The sequence below is a fragment of the Bombina bombina genome, chromosome 4 (genome assembly GCF_027579735.1).
Source record: "Bombina bombina isolate aBomBom1 chromosome 4, aBomBom1.pri, whole genome shotgun sequence".
Lineage (NCBI taxonomy): Eukaryota > Metazoa > Chordata > Amphibia > Anura > Bombinatoridae > Bombina > Bombina bombina.
The window spans coordinates 665,148,134-665,168,150 of record NC_069502.1 but is presented as its reverse complement, the minus strand read 5'-3'; positions in this window follow the sequence as shown (position 1 = coordinate 665,168,150).

The window sequence follows — 20,017 nt, the reverse complement described above, 5'->3', positions numbered from 1 at the left end:
AGCTGATCATGTAAACATAAAATTCTAAAAGAGGAACATAAATTATCCTCACAGCCTAGCTTGTTCTATTACCAGATAACCCCACAGTAAAAGAAAACCAGCTGACTCAGTTCAGCATTGAAGGAAATACAATGCTTGTACTCACATTGGCACATACAAATATAGCAAGGGGTTTAATCATATTATTAGTGGGCTTAACAGGGATATTTTTATATTCCTGATGAGATGGTTGAATATTTTTTTATGAGATCATATAAATTATTTTAAAAGAAGTTTATCAGATTTCTTTGTATAGAATCAACTCAAAGGTAATTTCTTATTTTTCACTGCAGTTCAGAAAACATTATTACCAAAAATGCCCTGTTGTAGTGAGTATGCCAGTGCATTAAATGTACTTCACTGGTTCAAAAAATAAATCAATAATATTTAAAAAAAAATAATAAAAAGCATGTTTAGAAAAAGTGTTGGACATATTTATTATTTGATTATTATCCCTTTCACTCTGTAAATTAATGAATTAATCATTCAGAGATGATTATGTGGTCTTGCTCATCAGTTACTTAAAGGGACACTGAACCCAAAGTTTTTCTTTCGTGATTCAGATAGAGAGGCCTATTTATCAAGCCGTCAACCGCAAATATGCTGGAATTCCACAGCGTAATTGTGGCGAGCTTGATTCCCCTTAGTTATCAAAGCCTACAGACCGGTAAAAGTAGAAATCTGTGACGTAACATACGATCCGCAGGTCTCAGTCCGACACAGATCGATGCTTACGTCACTACAGATGTTCCAAATGCAAATTCGGCACTATCTGACTACTTTTGCTAGTTAACAAATATCTACCAGGTACGCTCGCCACTATTCTGGCCCAGCGTACCTGGTTTTCAATCCGCCGCCCTGGAGGCGGCAGATGCCATAGGAATCAATGGGAGTCTGAAAGCAGCGAAAGCTCATGATATCCCATGGATTCCTATGGGAGAATAAAAGTTACGTTTACACCTAACACCCTAACATGTACCCCGAGTCTAAACACCCCTAATCTGCAACCCCCTACACCGCTTCCACCTACATTATATCCAATGTACTTCCATAACAGCAACTAAATGGAGCCACCTACATTATACTTATTAACCCCTAATCTGCCACCCCGACACCGCCGCCACCTACATTATACTTATTACCTACATAACCTACATAATTATATTAACCCCTATCCCACCGCTCCCGGAGCCCACCACAACTAAATAAATGTATTAACCCCTAAACCCCTGGCCTCCCACATCACTACCACTTACTAAACCTATTAACCCCTAAACCGCCAGCCCCCCACATCGCCATAAACTAAATTAAAATATTAACCCTTAAACCTAACAACCCGCTAACTTTATATTAAATATTAACTCATCCCTATCTTATAATAAATTTCAACTTACCTTTAGATTTAAATTAAACTATATTAAACTATTAATTAATCTACCCTGTTAGACTAAAATTACATTAAACTATATTAAACTAATAATTAACCTACCCTAAATATTATACTAAAATTACATTAAACTATATTAAACTAATAATTAACCTACCCTAAATATTATACTAAAATTACATTAAACTATATTAAACTAATAATTAACCTACCCTAACTGTTATACTAAAACTACATTAAACTACAAATTAAATTAACTATATTATATATTTAAAAACCTAACCCTACTCAAATAATTGAAATCTACACTAAAAAATTACTAAGTTACAAAATACTAACAACTAAGTTACAAAAAAAATAAACACAAAGTTACACAAAATAAAAAATAAATTATCAACGATTTAAACTAATTACACCTAATCTAAGGGCCCTATGAAAATAAAAAAGCTCCCCCCTCCCAAAAAAATAAAAAACCCTAGCCTACAATAAATTACATAGAGCCCTTAAAAGGGCCTTTTGCGGGGCATTGCCCCAAAGAAATCAGCTCTTTTACCTGTAAATAAAAAATACAAACAACCCCCCAACAGTAAAACCCACCACCCACACAACCAACCCCCCCAAATAAAAACCTAACTAAAAAAACCTAAGTTCCCCATTGTCCTGAAAAGGGCATTTGTATGGGCTTTGCCCTTAAAAGGGCATTTAGCTCTATTGCAGCCCAAAACCCTAATCTAAAAGTAAAACCCACCCAATACACCCTTAAAAAATCCTAACACTAACCCCTGAAGATTCACTTACAGTTTTGAAGATCCGACATCCATCCTCCAAGAAGCCGGCAGAAGTCTTCATCCAAGCGGCCAAAGTCTTCATCCAAGCCCGCAGAAGTCTTCACCCAGACGACATCTTCTATCTTCATCCATCCAGCAAAGAGCGACTACATCTTCAAGACATCCGACGCGGAGCATCCTCTTCGTTCAACGTCTTCTTCCCGAATAATGGTTCCTTTAAATGACGTCATCCAAGATGGCGTCCCTTATATTCCGATTGGCTGATAGAATTCTATCAGCCAATAGGAATTAAAGTTGAAAAAATCCTATTGGCTGTTGCAATCAGCCAATAGGATTGAGCTTTCATCCTATTGGCTGATCTCAATTGTGGGTTTGGAATAATGCTTTAAGTATAAGCCAATTTTCAGCTATTAAAAGTACTTGTTTCCATATATATAAATGTATAAATTTACTCACAAAGTGGCAAAATCTGCCTCAGGGATTAGTTGTAGATAAAAGCATTCCTATTTTGTAGTCCTTAGATGCAAATTATATTACACATATTCCAAACAAACACAAAAAAGTGTATTAAAGGGTCAGTCTACACCAGAGTTGTTATTGTTTTAAAAGATAGATAATCCCTTAATTACCCATTCCCTAGTTTTGCATAACCAACACAGCTATATTAAAACAAATTTTACCTCTGTGATTACCTTGTATCTAAGCCTCTGTAAACTGCCCCCTAATTTCAGTTCTTTTGACAGACTTGCATTTAGGCCAATCAGTGCTGACTCCTAGGTAATGCCACATGCGTGAACACAGTGTTATCTATATGACCCACATGAACTAACACCCTCTAGTGGTGAAAAACTGTCAAAATGCATCCAGATAAGAGGCGGCCTTCAAGGTCTAAGAAATTAGCATATGAACCTCCTAGGTTTAGCTTTCAACTAAGAATACCAAGAGAACAAAGCAAAATTGGTGGTAAAAGTAAATTGGAAAGTTGTTTAAAATTGCATGCCCTATCTGAATCATGAAAGTTTATTTTGGACTAGACTGTCCCTTTAAGTTTGATTTCATTGCTAATTGATTATTGATTGTTAGCATCTATCTGGTGTAGGGATCAAGGGCTCCATTACATATGCAGCATCGCCCGCAAAATCCTCCGCCGCCGGATTTTACAGAATTTTGGCATTACATATACGGCGTAGCATACAAGTTACGCGCGTATATTTCACCCTTCGGCTGTATTTTTTATCCCCATAGACATAGACATAGAGTTTGAAGCCACAACCTAATCAAATAGATTGAGCTTGTAGGTATAATCAGAGCTCATCACTTTATCACATTGTGGACATATACTTGCTTTGTTACTTTATATTTGTTCTCAAAACAATCAACAATACTTGGAGGAGAGAACAATGGGAAATCATAATTGTATTACCTTCATCTCTTTAGAACCCACTGGAGTGTAATTTATTCTAATGTTAACACAGCTTGGCATTGATGCCAAAATATATAAAGGGACAGTCAAGTCCAAAGAAAACCTTCTTGTTTCAAATAGGGCATGTCATTTCAAACAATTTTAAAATTTAATTCGAACACTTGCTTTGTTCGCTTGGTATTCTTAGTTGAAAGCTAAACCTAGGATAGCTCATATGATAATTTCTAAGACCTTCTTGAAGGCTGTCTCTTTGCAATTGTGTCAAACCTATCACAGACAACACAACAACTCACCTGCAGCCTCAACTGACAGGAGGTTCTGTGAAGGAGTCAAAGGATGTGAGGGATTAGTACAGTCAGATATATGTCCACGTAGGCATACAATATACATTGATACATGCTAGGGCCTATACTGATTCTCATGTCAAACTCTATAACATGTGTCCTGTGTTAATCTACAATTATATTTGACCTGAAGTTTTGCACTATTCCACCACTATTCCACCTCATATCATGAATTGCATTGTGTTAAGTAGCAGTAAGGTCAAATATAATTGTAGATGTTTTTGTTAGTAGGCCAAATACCATGCTCCTCATTGTGTACATGAATGTGTGATATTAAAGGATGTTATATCTCAAATACATATAATACTGGTGTATATGCTGTAGTTGCAGCCCCTGAGTCACGAGCCCCTGGAAGTCCACGGACTGCTGTGATACTCAGGGACCTGCGTATCATCTCCTACCAGGTGTTATACTCAATATCCAGGGATGGACCACCGCCTGTTCCCTTCTGGTGCATAGCTTCCTGCTCCATCTTTTCTTTGAACCACCTCTTGCAGTCATTCCACCACTTTTTCAAGCCCTCAACAGTCCTCCTCTGCGGGGCCACACTGTTGACGGCATTCTCTACCACCAACCATGCCGTTTTTCTCCTTTTGGCAATGCCTTTGCCCTTCTCCTGCCCGAAGAGGTCACTGTAATTGTCCATAATGGCCTGGACAAGGGCAACATTTTCATCAAATGAGAAGTTGGGACATCTCAGCCACTCATCCTCCATGGACACTTGGCTTCCTCCCTGTGATGTCCCTGGTGTGGGTTCCTCCTTATCCTCTCCCTCCTCCCCCCTTCTGTCCCCATGTGCACCCTCTGTCCCTCTCCTAGATGTGCCTGCTCTCTGAAGTTCTCGCGCATCTCCCCTCCCATCATCCATTCTGGCTCTCCCTCTCCCAACTCCACTTACTCCCTGACAGGGGGCCTACTGCTCCTCCTGTCCTCTCCTATACTCCTCTCCCTGCCACTCCTCTCCCCTCCTCCCCACCTCTCCCTGCCATCCTCACACTAAATCACACTACACACACTCACACTCACTCCCAGTTCAATCACACACACTCACAACCAAACACTCAGCCTATCACACTGTAAAAATCAAATAAAATGTGTGAGGTGTTAGAAAAAAAAGTGTGGTGTATTTGTATAAATGTATGCAAATGTGTGCAAAATGTAAGAATATGTGTAAGTGTACAAGCTTGATCAAACAACAATGCGACCTAACTAACTCCTCTGTTTGCGCCTCTCTCTCTACTCTGACTAATCCTCCACTCCAGTGTAGTGTGTGGTAGCTCAACGAACAATCCAAACACACTGAAGAAAATGGCGGCTGCGCATGAGTTTATATATGAATTTTGAATAGCATAATTACGTGTCACATTTTTATTTGAAATCTGTTCATTTTTACAAGTGTTAGCCTAATTTGCATAAATCTACTCTTTATTGACACTTTCCGTGGACAAAATACTGGCGTATGTTACTTGCGACGACTAAAATGTGTATTTGCGCACATTCCAGAAGATCACCAGTTTGTCCTACTTACACCAGTTTAGCATCTAACGGCGCAGTATATGTAATAACCCGATGTGCGAGGTGAAATTACGGGCGGCGCGGGTTTCCACGCTTGCGCCGAAACCTGCGACGTATATGTAATCACGCCCCAGATGTTAGCAAGTTTAAGTAAAATAATCAGAGCTTATCTCTATTTGATTAAAAAAATTATTATAGAATCAAAATGATAAATGCATATAGTGATGACAATTCAGTAATATCTGAACAGGGAAAATATGCCAGCTCTGAAAAGCATTAATAATACTAATGTTTTTGCAGCCTTTTCTTGCAGGGGTGGTTTTTAAAAGGTTATAATGCCTGTAACTGGCTATTAATCTGTCATATGGATACATTTACCTGCCTTTCCTTTTTATACCATAATAAAATAAGAACCTGTGAACAGTAGGATACAATCATACAGAAGCCACATGATTTTAGAGTAATATGATGGTTTGTCTTTTTTTTTAGTCAAAAATGCTCTTAAATGCAATAATTTAGTGCAATAATAAAAAAATAAAGATAATTAAACTACTAAGGAAAAGACACAATCCTCACAAAGGTGTCAGGTGTGGAGCGCAGTGTGTTGTCACAAACTAATGCTATCAATTATACACTTCTATTAGCAACTGGTATAATTATCAAAGTTCAGAATGAATATTTTAAAATTCAGTCTTGGGGTAGTTCTTTAAATTCCTTATTCCTTATTTCCCCCTTGCTCTGTTCTTAGTACAATAGATCCTCTCCTCTTGCGCGCCACAAGCTTCCACAATTCTCCTCACTAAAGTAGGTAGAAAAGACATAGAAATCTGAAAGTACAAAAAGAATCAAGTACAAAAAGAGTGCAGTATCTCATAAAACACAATCTTTAATAGCATCCAAAAGCACACTCACAAAAGCAACCTCGTTTATAGCCGAGGTACACTCAGTCACAATTAATTAATGGTACTGGTATCTGTAGATGACACTCTTCTCAAGCACCTCCCTCTGCTAATATGCTCAGATATGCAGCTCCGGCTGGTAGGGAAAGGTATCCTCATCACTTTTTCCTGTTTTTTCCACTCTGCTTCACTGGATTTAGTTACGAGTTTAAAAGTCATTGAATTAAAAGTCCATGATATAAACCCTCTAACATGGAGCAATTACATATTAAATAGTATAAATACATAAATAATTCCAAATAAATGTAGTAAAAAGTAAAGTTTCAAACACTGCCTCTAGGTCCCGTAGGTGCCGTGCAGGTACTGGCAAAGTAGTGGCTTGTAGGCATGGCCACTACTTTGCCAGTACCTGCATCTATGGGGGCCAAGAGGCGGTGTTTAACAATTTACTTTTTACTACATTTATTTGGATTTTATTTATGTATTTATACTATTTAATATGCAATTGCACCATTTGAGAGAAGTTTATATCACAGACTTTTAACTCAAAGGGGACGATTTATCAAGCTCCGCATGGACCTTGATGCCCCTTGTCTAAATACCACTGCTCCATAACTTGTCCGCCTACTCTGAGGCAGTGGACAGAAATCAACCCAATCAAATACGATCGGGTTGATTGACACCCTGCTAGCGGCTGATTGGCCGCAAATCTGCAGGGGGCGGCATTGCACCAGCAGTTCACAAGAACTGCCAGTGCAATGATAAATTTATCGATATGCAGAGGACATGATACGCTACATTGTATCATGTCCGCTCATACTATAATACATATACCCCCTTGACTTTAAAACTCATGACCAAATCCTGTGAAGCAGAGTGGAAAAAGTAGATGAGGAAGCTGCTTGAGAAGATTGGCATCCACAGATACCGGTACCATTACTTCATTGTGACTGAGTGTACCTCAGCTATAAACAAGGATTCTTTTATGAGTGTGCTTTTGGCTACTATTAAAGATTGTGTTTTATGAGATTCTGCAAACTGAACTTAGATCCTTTTTGAGTTGCCCTTCTTTTTTTTTTTCTTTTAATATAATCTTTTAAAATGGGTATATCTGCTCCATTTTTGTGTTCAGTATGAATGTAAACATATTTAGAACACTCTCTCCTTTATAACTTGCTGCCATAAGCTTTCTTTATAAAGCAGTTTTGGTCAACATTTTTGTCCCCTCCCCTTTTGTCCTTTCAGGTAGTAATACAATTTGTACATCCAGATATTTTAAAGGGACATTAAACACTAAATACATTTCATATGCATATTATTGAGGGTATTAAAGGAAGAAAACTGCTGGTAACACTATCATGTCCAACTCTAGGGGGCACAATAGTATATGAGTATAATAATAGTTGTGTATAATAATAAGATATAAAGTTATCACAATATTTGCATCACAGGATTAATCAGAAAAAAATTGGAAATAAGAACAATATGTTATCTGAGTACAACAGGAGACCATCAATCTGGTCAATATGAGATGAAGTTCCAAATCCAATTAGTGCAACCCAAGACTTGTATCACGGCTGCTCCTCTTGAAGAAAAACAAATCGAAGATGAAAAATCTGTGAAAGACGACCACAAACAGAGGGCGCCTCCTAGTATAATACTATGATTGAAGAGGGATATGTTAATGTCTTGTATTGAGGTTATACTCACAAGACTGGCAGCACCCTTTGTGCTGAGTAAAGCAGACTGGGATCTCTCAGTGTCCCAGCTCTCTGGTCCCTGGTGTAGGAACAATTCACACAGGCTCCCTGGTGTCAACGCCGGATAGGACAAAAAAGCTCAGGCTTCCAAAAAGTTCAATATTGTTTATTAAAAACAAAGTAAAAGGGGGCGTGTCCGGGCAGCGACCATGCTAAGCTGCAAAATTGAGAACTAGAAATCGTTGAAATAGATGATGTGGTCTTCAACACTCATAAAATCTGAAAGTTTAATCCGATAGAGGCTCCAATCTGAACTGCTGAAATTCTATTGCGGCGGCCTTACAGCAAACTCACCAAAATCCCCCACTGCAGTTCTAATTACAGCGGACAAATCTAACTGAAGCTACTGCTACTTCTCTCTCGCTGTTCTAGCCCCTAGTTGGACATAAAAGTTGTGAACTGCTGGTAAAGACTGCTAATTGACCTGAACCTGATATGGCGACGGTAGTAGGAATATGGGAGGAGAAAATATAATCGTCCGTAGCTGAATATTTCTTACACCTCCAGAGAGACCTTGGATCATTACTGACCCTACTATACTCAAAATATATGTCTCCAGTCGAAGCTAACAAAGAACCAAATGTGAAACTGGCTTCAGCTTCTGGCGCAATGAGTTCCTCAAATAACATGGTGATACCTACACAGTCAATTATGATATATACAGAAGCCCCAAGCGTGTGATATAGCACCTCGAAGGGAGCTGTACGACAGGCAGGGCCGGTGCTTGCATATAGGCAAGTTAGGCAACGGCCTTAGGGCGCCACAGTATGTGGGCGCAAACTGCCGGTGACAATCAGCAGCAACATTTTTTATTTTTTTTCAGCAGCATTTATTTTTACATTTTTTTTTTTTTACACATTTGCGGTAACTGCCGCCCGTGCTAATACATATTGGTTTGTCTGAAATTTAAATGTTTCCCGCGCGCACTGAACAGATGCAGCCTGTGCGCGCGGGAAACATTTGAATTTCGGACAAACCAATATGTATTAGCACTGGCGGCAGTAGTATTAGCACGGCACTCTGCTTCTCGCCTATCTCCTAACTGACTGAGAGTCATAGACTGTCATTCACGTGCACAGTCTCTCAGTCAGTGATGTGAGAGGCTGGAGCCTGCCTGGAGGTGGCGGCGCCGCCGCGGCTCAGGCAGTGGACTGGAGCTGTGAGGGGGAAGTGGGAACTCAGCCTGGCTGGGAAACACGTGGATCATGCTGCTGGCGCCTCTTGACCAGACTACTGTGTGTCACACACTCCACAGATTTTTGCTGAGTGACTCTCGTCTCGAGGGAGCCAAATGAGGTGCAGGCGGACCGGACGCCCCCCCCCCCCCAGATTGCCAGATAGACCGGTACTGAAAACACAGTGACTGAGAGAGGTAGGTTTTTGGCGACCTTCCGTTGGCGCATCATATATATTTTATTATTTATTGATTTACCAATGCAATATCAAAGCTAATGCTACACACTCACAGACAGATAGATATTTTATTATTTATATAACTTTTATAAATAATAAAATATCTGTATGTGAGTGTGTAGCATTGCTTTGATATTATTGGTAAATGGCAGGAGCTTATATAAATAATAGAATATATGTCAGTCTGTGAGGAGTGTGTAGCATTAGCTTTGATATTATTGGTAAATGGCAGGAGCTTATATATTTTATTATTTATATATGCTCCTACCTTTTTACCAATAATATTAAAGCAATGCTACACACTTACAGATTGTCAGATATTTTATTATTTATATAAGCTCCTGCCATTTACCAATAATATTATATCAAAATAGTAGGTGGGTGCACAGACACATGAATCTCATCACATCTTCACTTGACTTAAGTGAAGAACCCAGGTTACCCCAGGGGCCAGGTGTAATTTCTGGGTGGGGAGGCCAAGGGGGCTGCTATGGCTATGGTTGGTTGCTGCTTGCTAAGTTGCTTGCTGCTGGCATGATCATAGGTTATGGATAATACATTAAATAACAAATATATATATATATATATATATATATATATGCAGTGTGTGTGTGTATATATATATATATATATATATATATATATATATATATATAATATACATATATAATATATATATATTATACATATATATATATATATATATAATATATATATATATATATATATAATATAATATAATATACATATATATATATATATATATATATATATATATACATATATATATAATATACCTATATATATATAATATACATATATATATAATATATATATAATATACATATATATATATATACATATATATATAATATACATATATATATATATATATATACATATATATATATATACATATATATATATATATATATAATATACATATATATATATATAATATACATATATATACATATATATATATATAATATACATATATATATATATACATACATACTATACATATATATATATATACATACATACATATATATATATATATATATATATATATACACATACATACATATATAAATAAAAATGTGTGTGTATGTATACGTATATATATATATATATATATATATATATATATAATTTAATTATTTATATAAATATATAAATATGTGTGTGTGTGTATTAATATATATATAAAAAATTAAATTCCATATGTATCTCAAAAATAACTTCCTTAATATAATACTTGAGAGAGAAAAAAATTAGCATGTATTTTCACAATTTAAGCGTTTTTGTTTGTTTTTTTCAATTATAGCTTAATACCTATATAAGGTAATTGCTATTTTGTTCAAGTACTATAAGAATGGGATTGTGAAATAAAAATATGAATTTTCTGTAAATCGATGGATGTAAGGGGCGGGGGGGGGGGGGCGTCAAAATGCACCTTCACCTGTGTAGACAAAAATCCTTGCACCGGCCCTGACGACAGGAGCCCATTGAACGCCCAACTAGGCACTTAGCAGCTACTAATTCTAGCCTACTCAAAATAGAACCATCACTGACACCCCTGCGATTAAGGGAAAGAACATGGTTGTCTGATCGCCAACAATTACAACCTAGTTGCGATCGTGTAGCTCCTAGGGCAAACTCACCACAGCACAGTGGAATAGCAGAGCTCTACAGGAAAGTCGGCACAACGGACTGGCAACTTCCTCTCAAGCTGCAGACACACAACATAGATAGCTGCAGTAGTATGGAATCCACAGAATCAGCTTTCTATGCAGATATTCTGATAAGATCTATTGTTCTCCATGGTATCAGGCATGGTATCTCACTGATGTACCCTTTACTAGTTTAGAGACGCTCCGGAGTAGGTTGAGTCTCAGAAGCATGGTGTTTAACCACTGAACTCCTGCTATAAGTATACTCTTTGCTAAAAACTTGAGACACTGCTTCTATTGTTTTAATCATAATAAGTTCTTACTTATATTACACTTCTTCAAACCCTGATTTTTTTGGCTTGCTGGCAACTTTATGGAAGTTAATGGATTTTAAGGGGAAATTTAGCAATTGTTTAGAAGTTAGTTAGCTGTTGAGTTGACAGCAATTGGTTTATTTGTACTCATTTACCTAAGTTTACTCTCCATGCTTTCCTATAAACGAGGAGATATCCCTGTAATTTTATACTGTAATGCTCTACACATAGGCTACTTAGCTCTACTTAACTACTTAGTATTTATTCAGCCTAAGATATATATATAAATATAATAACAACATACTTATTTTATCCTGTTAGATAAGAAGGGCCACTCATATGGGTTACTCTCTACCTACCTGCAACATGCAGTCATAAGTTGTTTCTTCAAGACAATTATGTTACTAAATGTGTTTTTCTGGCTCTTACTTTAAATTGTATTTATTATATACCTGTTTCTAGCTTTGCTAGCTCCTATAGTTTATATTAGCTGGGTTATATAATCTTAGCTGTATATTTAAATTAGGAAGTGCCTTCCAGATATATAGTTAAGTCATTAGGCTTATTCAGAGTCTACATTTAAGTTTTATAAACTCTAGTTGGCAACACTCATATCCCTAAACTCTATGTAATTGAAACATGCTATACTTAATGTAGATGGATATACTACTTCTTAGAATATTCTACTCCGTTAAGCTGTGAACTAAAGCTACTAAAAGGACTGAGCCTAGTATACTCAACAAGCTAAGGAACATTATACTGTTATAAAGCATTGAAGATAAATTGCTGAAAAGCTGGGAATATTGTTAGCGGTATATATGCTATACTTATCCAGCCAGCTGAGAATGTTGTATGCTCTAAGTACTCTATAAATCCAATAGTGTGTTCTGCTTTGCCGCGGGGTACAGTGTCTGTGCCCATGCGCCAGGGCAGCCAAGCATAAGATGGAAGAGAGCCTTGTTAGTAAACATATATATTTATACTATAGATTTCTATTGAAATTCAAATATTCCTGTTTTGACATGCAATTACATATTATTTCCATTGAGACCGGTACAATTCTTTTAACATTTTAGAAAGGGTGGTATGCTTTGTTCAACATAATCTTATATACATATTATACTGCTTGCCACTCTGCTTCCCTTAACTCTCTGAAAAGTGTGATACATGCAGTGCATATGAGGATTAAACTAAAATTGAACCTTTAGTTTTACAGACTACAGGGACTGTTCTCCTTTACAATTTAGCAGGCCAATTTAGCCAGATAATATATGCAGCTTTATACTCATTTCTGAAACATACAGTTTTCTCAATGCTTTATATTTACACTAAGCATAGCTCTGATTTGTTACGTTGGTTATAGCACTATTTCATGCTACAGATATTCCAGGAGTGACTTCTATAATTTGCTTCAGATACTACGGACCTTTTTACAGTCATATGACAATAGCTCAAAATACTCTCAAGTCATACATCCTGCTTCCTGTAAAAGCAACATACTCTACTCCACTTATCATGCAAAAGACCGCTCTCTTCATATTTAAAGCATATTTCAACTCTAGTAAAACACAATTTTAAATGACCCCACTAAAACCATACTCATACAAAAAAATTATTCTCCACCATGCTGCCTGCATGAACCACCCCCCACCAAATTATATACAAGTATCCGAGTACTTTTAGACTTATCTTGGATACATAAAGCGTTGTTTCCCTTGAAGCAACCGCAGTTAATCTCATATTTCTCTTAGTTTATATATATAATAATTGACAAATGTCCATTTTACCTTATTTGTTTGTTGAAACATATTACTCAAGTGATGTAACTGTTGGATAATTTATTCATAAAGATCCATTTTCTTATGATGTAATAATGATGATTGATCGCTGCAATGTTTCTGATCATATGTCTAGTTGTTTCTCATATCAATGTACACATTTGTTTGATTGATACAAAAACCTCCCTTGGTATGCTTAAGCTTGCATAGGTCCATGAATGGCCTTTTACAAATATGGAGGTACATATATATTTCTTCAAAATGAGATTTCATTCTTAAAGGGCCATAATACCCAAATGTTTAAACACTTGAAAGTAGTGCAGCATAGCTGTAAAAAGCTGATTAGAAAATATCACCTGAACATCTCTATGTAAAAAAGAAAGATATTTTACCTCAAAAGTTCCTCAGTAGCCACCTCCCATTGTAAAGGATTTCTAAGCAGCATATTAGTGTGTCTGTCCCGGGACAACTGAAAGGATGAGCATTGTGAACTCTCATATTATTTCACCAATCAGGTAAAGGAAGCTTACTATGAAATCTCATGAGAGTTAAGTCAAATCTCATGAGATAACAGTAAGAGTTCATGACCTCAGCACTGCTGATGCTGATTGGCTGCTGTTCATTTCTTCATTTTTTAATTTTTTTTACCTGCAGCTGAGTATAACTTTTTACACATAACTCACTCTGCTGAGCTGAGGAGATTGTGAGGTAAAATATCTTCCTTTTTTACATAGAGATGCTCAAGTGATATTTTCCTGTCAGCTTTTTACAGTTATACTACATCAGTTTCAAGTGATTTAGCATATGAGTATTATGTCCCTTTAATGTTCAGTTGTATTATAGATGATGGTGCTACCTGGGTTTAGATTGTATTTGCATACAACAACAAAGCAAATATTGATGTACTCAATGTATAAGTTACTGAACATGTGATTAATGTTGTATTTGTTTTTGTGATTAACTCCATAAAAACATTAAATAAAAAAATTAAAAAAACAGAGTAAAAACTAAGTGCGCAAACTATCACCCAACGTGTATAAAATCAGTGCAAATTACAGATTACAACGCATTTCTCAGCTATGCTAGTTGTTTCATCAGGCATCTGTTGCTGAACTGGAAGTTCTGGCTTTTAAATTCAAACTGACCAATCCCCTCCCTAAAGCTGACACACCCCTTTGCTATCCAAACAGGTGTTATTAATTTTCTAGAATTAACCTTCATTATATGTCTTTAGAGGAAGTATAAACCAATGTATATAATTCCAACAATGTTGTGAACAAAATAATACAAATGTACCAGTCACATGATAGACCACTAAATCGCATTTGCCAAATGTACAATATATTAATACCCCATTTATATAATAAAATTATAGACAGTATATTTGTGCATTCTTCACGGCTTGAAATGTTGTAGCTGTGTTAACACCATTTGCAACATAGTGGTTACAAAAATAGCAAAACCATAAACCTATCCCTTATACCTAAATTATATATACCTAAAAACAGCTTCAATCACATTAATAATATCAAACCATTTTAACAACTCTAGAAAATATATCACAATTTTCCTCCTTTGTACTTTAAAATGGCACTCAACAACCTTTAAGAATGCGTCCAGTGTATGTCCCTTGGTAAATAGAACAAAAACTTGAGACGCACTCGAGCGGCAGCAGCTTAGTGCATTTATTCGTTAATTCCAATAATGGACAAGAAAAATGGCTATGAGTAAGGCTTAGGCCGAAACGCGTAAGCCGTTCTTTTTGTCACTCCAGCTTCATTAACTCTGTTTTACTTGGGTTATGTTACCCCTTTTGTTGTTGCTTTTTGCACCATTTTTCTTGTCCATTATTGGAATTAACGAATAAATGCACTAAACTGCTGCCGCTCGAGTGCTTCTCAAGTTTTTGTTCTATTTACCTTGCTCTGGGCCAGAGTGAGCACAGAGCTCGCGGCGAAGGGCTGCAGGGGTAATTACTCCACAGGAGCGCTGTTGGAGACAAGGGATCGAAACTCACTCAGACGGGGAGAAGACTTTGGAGTAACAGCACGCTTACTACCACCACTACGTAGAAAAGGAAAGGTATGAATACGTTGAAAAGGAAAGGTACAATTCTCCTTTAAGTCTGGGCAGCAGTGTTACATATAGTGTGATGTATTAAGTAACTTTGGGTCCGTTCTCCACTTATTACTCTACACAGAGGGGCGGAGGAACCCCTCTGTTGATTCCAGCGCCCGGTCACAGGGGGTTAAGTGTATTTAACTTATAGTGTTGTTCTGGACGGTCTGCCTATCAACATACAGTAATTCGACACTCTATATGCCCTAATAACTTGAGTACTTTAGTGTTTTGGATTGACATGATTTCCCCACTAGGAATCCTTTTGAGCAACACTTTTGACACTTACCCCTTCTGGATTGTTTCCACACCAACCATTTCTTCCTCTTCATCTTCATTGCATATGTCCCTTGGTGTCATGTTATAGTCAGATCTTATTTGGATTTGGGAGACTGTAATAGTATGGACTGATCGTAAAACAACAGTTGTCAACAGTGAGCTAACGATAATGGACCATCATTTCCGTAAATATCACACTGCCTATGACCGCAATGTGTGAAACCGGTCAGCTGACCATATTGGAGGATCGTGTCTGCAAACGTCACAAAAGACGTTACCGATATGGGAACAAAGCGGATTTCCCAAACCTGCCAATAGCAGCGATATATAATGCGTCTATCGCATATTGATGTTTTTTTAAACTAGCATATCTGATGTTGATTTCATTTAACAGTCCCTTGTGCATTACAATAATAATGCCAAAAATGTATACAAATTGTAATATATAACGCTAATTCATGCAAGTGTAAGAATTTATGAAAAAAGCATAACAGATATCGTCTCTGATATGTACTTGAATGGTACTCATGAAAAACCTAAAATATAAACCTTTATATAGAAAAGAGGTAGCTCTATATTGGAGCATTTGTGCAATATGTAGAATACGATAATAAGTAACAACCTAAACTAAAGGGCAAGCCAGGGTGTCAAAAGACCATACGGACAAGGGGAAGGAGAGGTAGAGGGAACACCTCAAAAAAAAGATAAATTGGAGAAACTAACAAAAGGCATATTTAACCTCTCAATTTATAAGCTCAGTAATGATGACATTAGGGTCTTAGGTAATAGCTTCTCTTACTGTCCCTCTAATAAACATAAGATCTTCAATCTATTTGTAGATATCAATAAATTCACCCGTAAACTGGCACTTCAAAAATATTTTGCCTCTAAAGTATTGAAAAAGAAAGATATAGAAGGTTTACCTATCTTTACCAACTCGATGAATGAAAAGGATATTAATATTACCATCCATAGTGACATAGAGACTGTGATAGAAGGTTTTTATGAGGGTTATTTGAATACAGAACTAAGTCCTAAATCTCAATGTATGCTCCCTAGGAAGAAGGTTCATTTATAGACGTTTCAAAATCTAGTATTAGAAGACTTAGCTTGTATCCCGACATATTCTTGGCAAATCAAACCTGTGGCCGAATGAACAATTGGCATTAACCAATTTAGCCATCAATGATTCTATACTGATTCGTCAAGCAGATAAGTGAGGGGGCATAGTCATACAAGACTATCAAGACTATGTAAAGGAAACAAATAGAATACCTATGGACACAGAGTACTACAGGATTTTGCCTAATGCCATAATAGATGTTGGTCATAAAGAGGGTATATTAACTTCAAAAGAAAAACAATATCTCACTCTGTTTAAACCAGATATTCAATTCTATTATCACCTACCTAAAATTCATAAAGACAATGAAAAAAAAATACCAAGAAGGACCATAAAAGCTGGGATCAATAGTCTTACAGATAGACTATCTGTCTATTTTCATTATTTCTTACAGAAATACGTTATACAATTACCATCTTTTATCAAAGACACCACTGATCTTTTAAAAAATTGTCGTCCATCAAAAAAAGAGGGAAATTTTATATGGATGACAAGTGACGTGTGTGCATTATACTCAAATATCTCCCATGAAATAGGCATTAAATCTATTAAATACCTTCATGATGACATCTATATGCCCGCAGGTCAGAAAGAATACATATTAGAGCTGATTCTATTGATTCTTCAAAATAATTATTTTAAAAATTTCAACCAATATTTTTTACAAATTAAAGGTACCGCCATGGGGACCAGGTTCACCCGCAGTTTTGAGAGAAAAGGGGGAGTTATTTAAAGATACTACACTCTTGTCTCTTATAAGCTAATCCCATATAGGTGATCAAACCTCCAAAATGTTCACCCAAACAATATAGATTGTAAAGAATGATGGGATAGCGCTAAAACAGTTAAAGAGATCTAAGGATATAAAACAGTGTATCTGTGAATCAAAAGAAACAAGTGAAACAAGTGACCTATAATACTATGTGGCATGTGGAGTAAGGGATATGTGGAAAAAAGGAGAAACTTAATATGTGTCGAGCATCACTAAATTGTATACATATACACATATATGTATCTAATCTTAGATGCACATAGAGTATAGCAAGGTGGATACAGTATTGTGTTAAAAGTAGTAGCTATAATTAATAAATGTTAGATGAAGATGGTCAAATATATCAGTAAAAATAATATTTAATTTTTATTACAATATAATAAAAAAAGATATATTAAAAGATGATGCCGGCATCAGATACTATACATATAATCCATATAATAAATTTAGAATAGAAGTTATATTAGCAGTACGATTATTTACAAATAAAGAAACTAACTGGTGCAGCTAGAAAGAGCTGGTACAATTAAGCGTGTTTAGCAAGTTAAAATGAGTCACTAATGACATAAGGTACCTGATATAAATATAATTCCCTTTTGGAAGCAGTCCTTATTACAGGTTAAAAGTCCCAAACTATGGTAGCAAATGTCCGGAAAAACTTCATAGATCAATAGGTTAGGTATATCCCTGAGGTTGGCGTTCCGGCTAACCTTTAGCGGATAGTGATAACAAAGTTCCTCAATATTCCAAATATTAGCAGTTGTGCGTCGCTAATTACAAGAGATTGTAGATGATCTGATTTGAATGCTGGGACCGGGTGTTAGTTTGTGCTCCAAGACAGAATTGGGCAATACCTCACGGTCTGAATAACAAGTGGTTCCGGTGTTAAGGTCAACGTCGAGTAGATCAGAAGTGGAAAAGAACTGGTAGACTAATTCTTGTAGCTCGTGATGTAAAGCAACTTGGTAAACTAGTAGATCCTGGGAAAGGGATTACACATATGGAGACTATTCATTTAATTTTAAAATAGCTCAATGTACCTGTCCTACTACTAGACCTTACTAGATCTTACCAGCTCTTTACCAGAATGAAAGTTGTGATTAGTGTGAGCAAATCAACGCATTTCAGCTGCCTGGGCCTTTATCAAGATGCTCACTAAATTCTTTGTCAAGTTTAAATAGCATATGCTGTTCTGATTGGCTGGATTCAACAACCAATGTCTGCTCATTATTTTCGATTCAGCTTTTCATAAACAGTAATACAGTAACGTTTATAAAGAGTTAAACATTTGACACTGAATGATAACAGCTTAGAAAACAATTATAACATCCTATAGAGTGGTATTATATAAGTGTATGTAGGAGAATAACAGAGTGTATACTTAAACTTTATGCGTGTGTGAATGAATTGCGTTTGCAAGTTGAGTTCCCAGGGTCCTAAAGGGAATCATGTAATGCTGCGATTGTAAATAAATAAAAAATATAACACCAAAAGAACAAAGAATAATGTTCTAATGGTTATAAATTAGGAATTATTGGTAAAACTAATATATAAGAAGAGTAATAGAAAGAAATATCAAAATTTGATATATAGAGAATATAAAGATCTAAAAAAATCTATAAAAAAGGGGGTGGGGGGAATATATATTTCAAAATAGTAATTGAAAAAGTATATAAATTAATGAATAATTAAGATAATGGATATAAAATATACTCATGATGAGTTGGTTAGCTTAAGTCAGATATTACACCAAAATGATCCATTGTATATACTGTACATATCCTTGACTTAGATAATTAGATATTTAAATGTGATAGTGTAAGGGATTATCAAGAAAGAGCTATTTATTAGCCTATTTAGGTAGTTTAAAATCGATGTTGATAGATTATAGTAAAAAAGGCATTATAAGGTACAACTTAAAGTATAAATATAAGTAAGGGTTAATAATCATCCTAAACAAGTGAACTAAGATCAAGTTCGGAGTTCAAACTGAGGGGGTAGAGGGTTTTAAAATTAAATATAAGTTCTGCTTCCTTTTTGGATAGTAATGTATTATATTCATAGTTCCACCTCTTGCTCCTAGATGAAGTTTTTTTATACCCCAGTGTTACAGAAGCATTAGTTATTTTGTTGTGAAGAGCTTATTTCCCAGCAGCAATGCCTGAACCAGCCAAGCCAGCGCCTAAGAAGGGCTCCAAGAAAACCGTAACAAGTATCATTTCATAAAGAGTTAACTTTTTTTCAGCTTTTAGAAACTATTTTCTAAATACAAGTTTGCTGGCCTCAGCTCTAATTAAGTTTAGTGATAAAACATTCCCATTGTCTAATCACCTCCGGAGTCAGACTGCTAATTGATAAGATGGACTGCATTGTTTTTTTGTGTGTAACT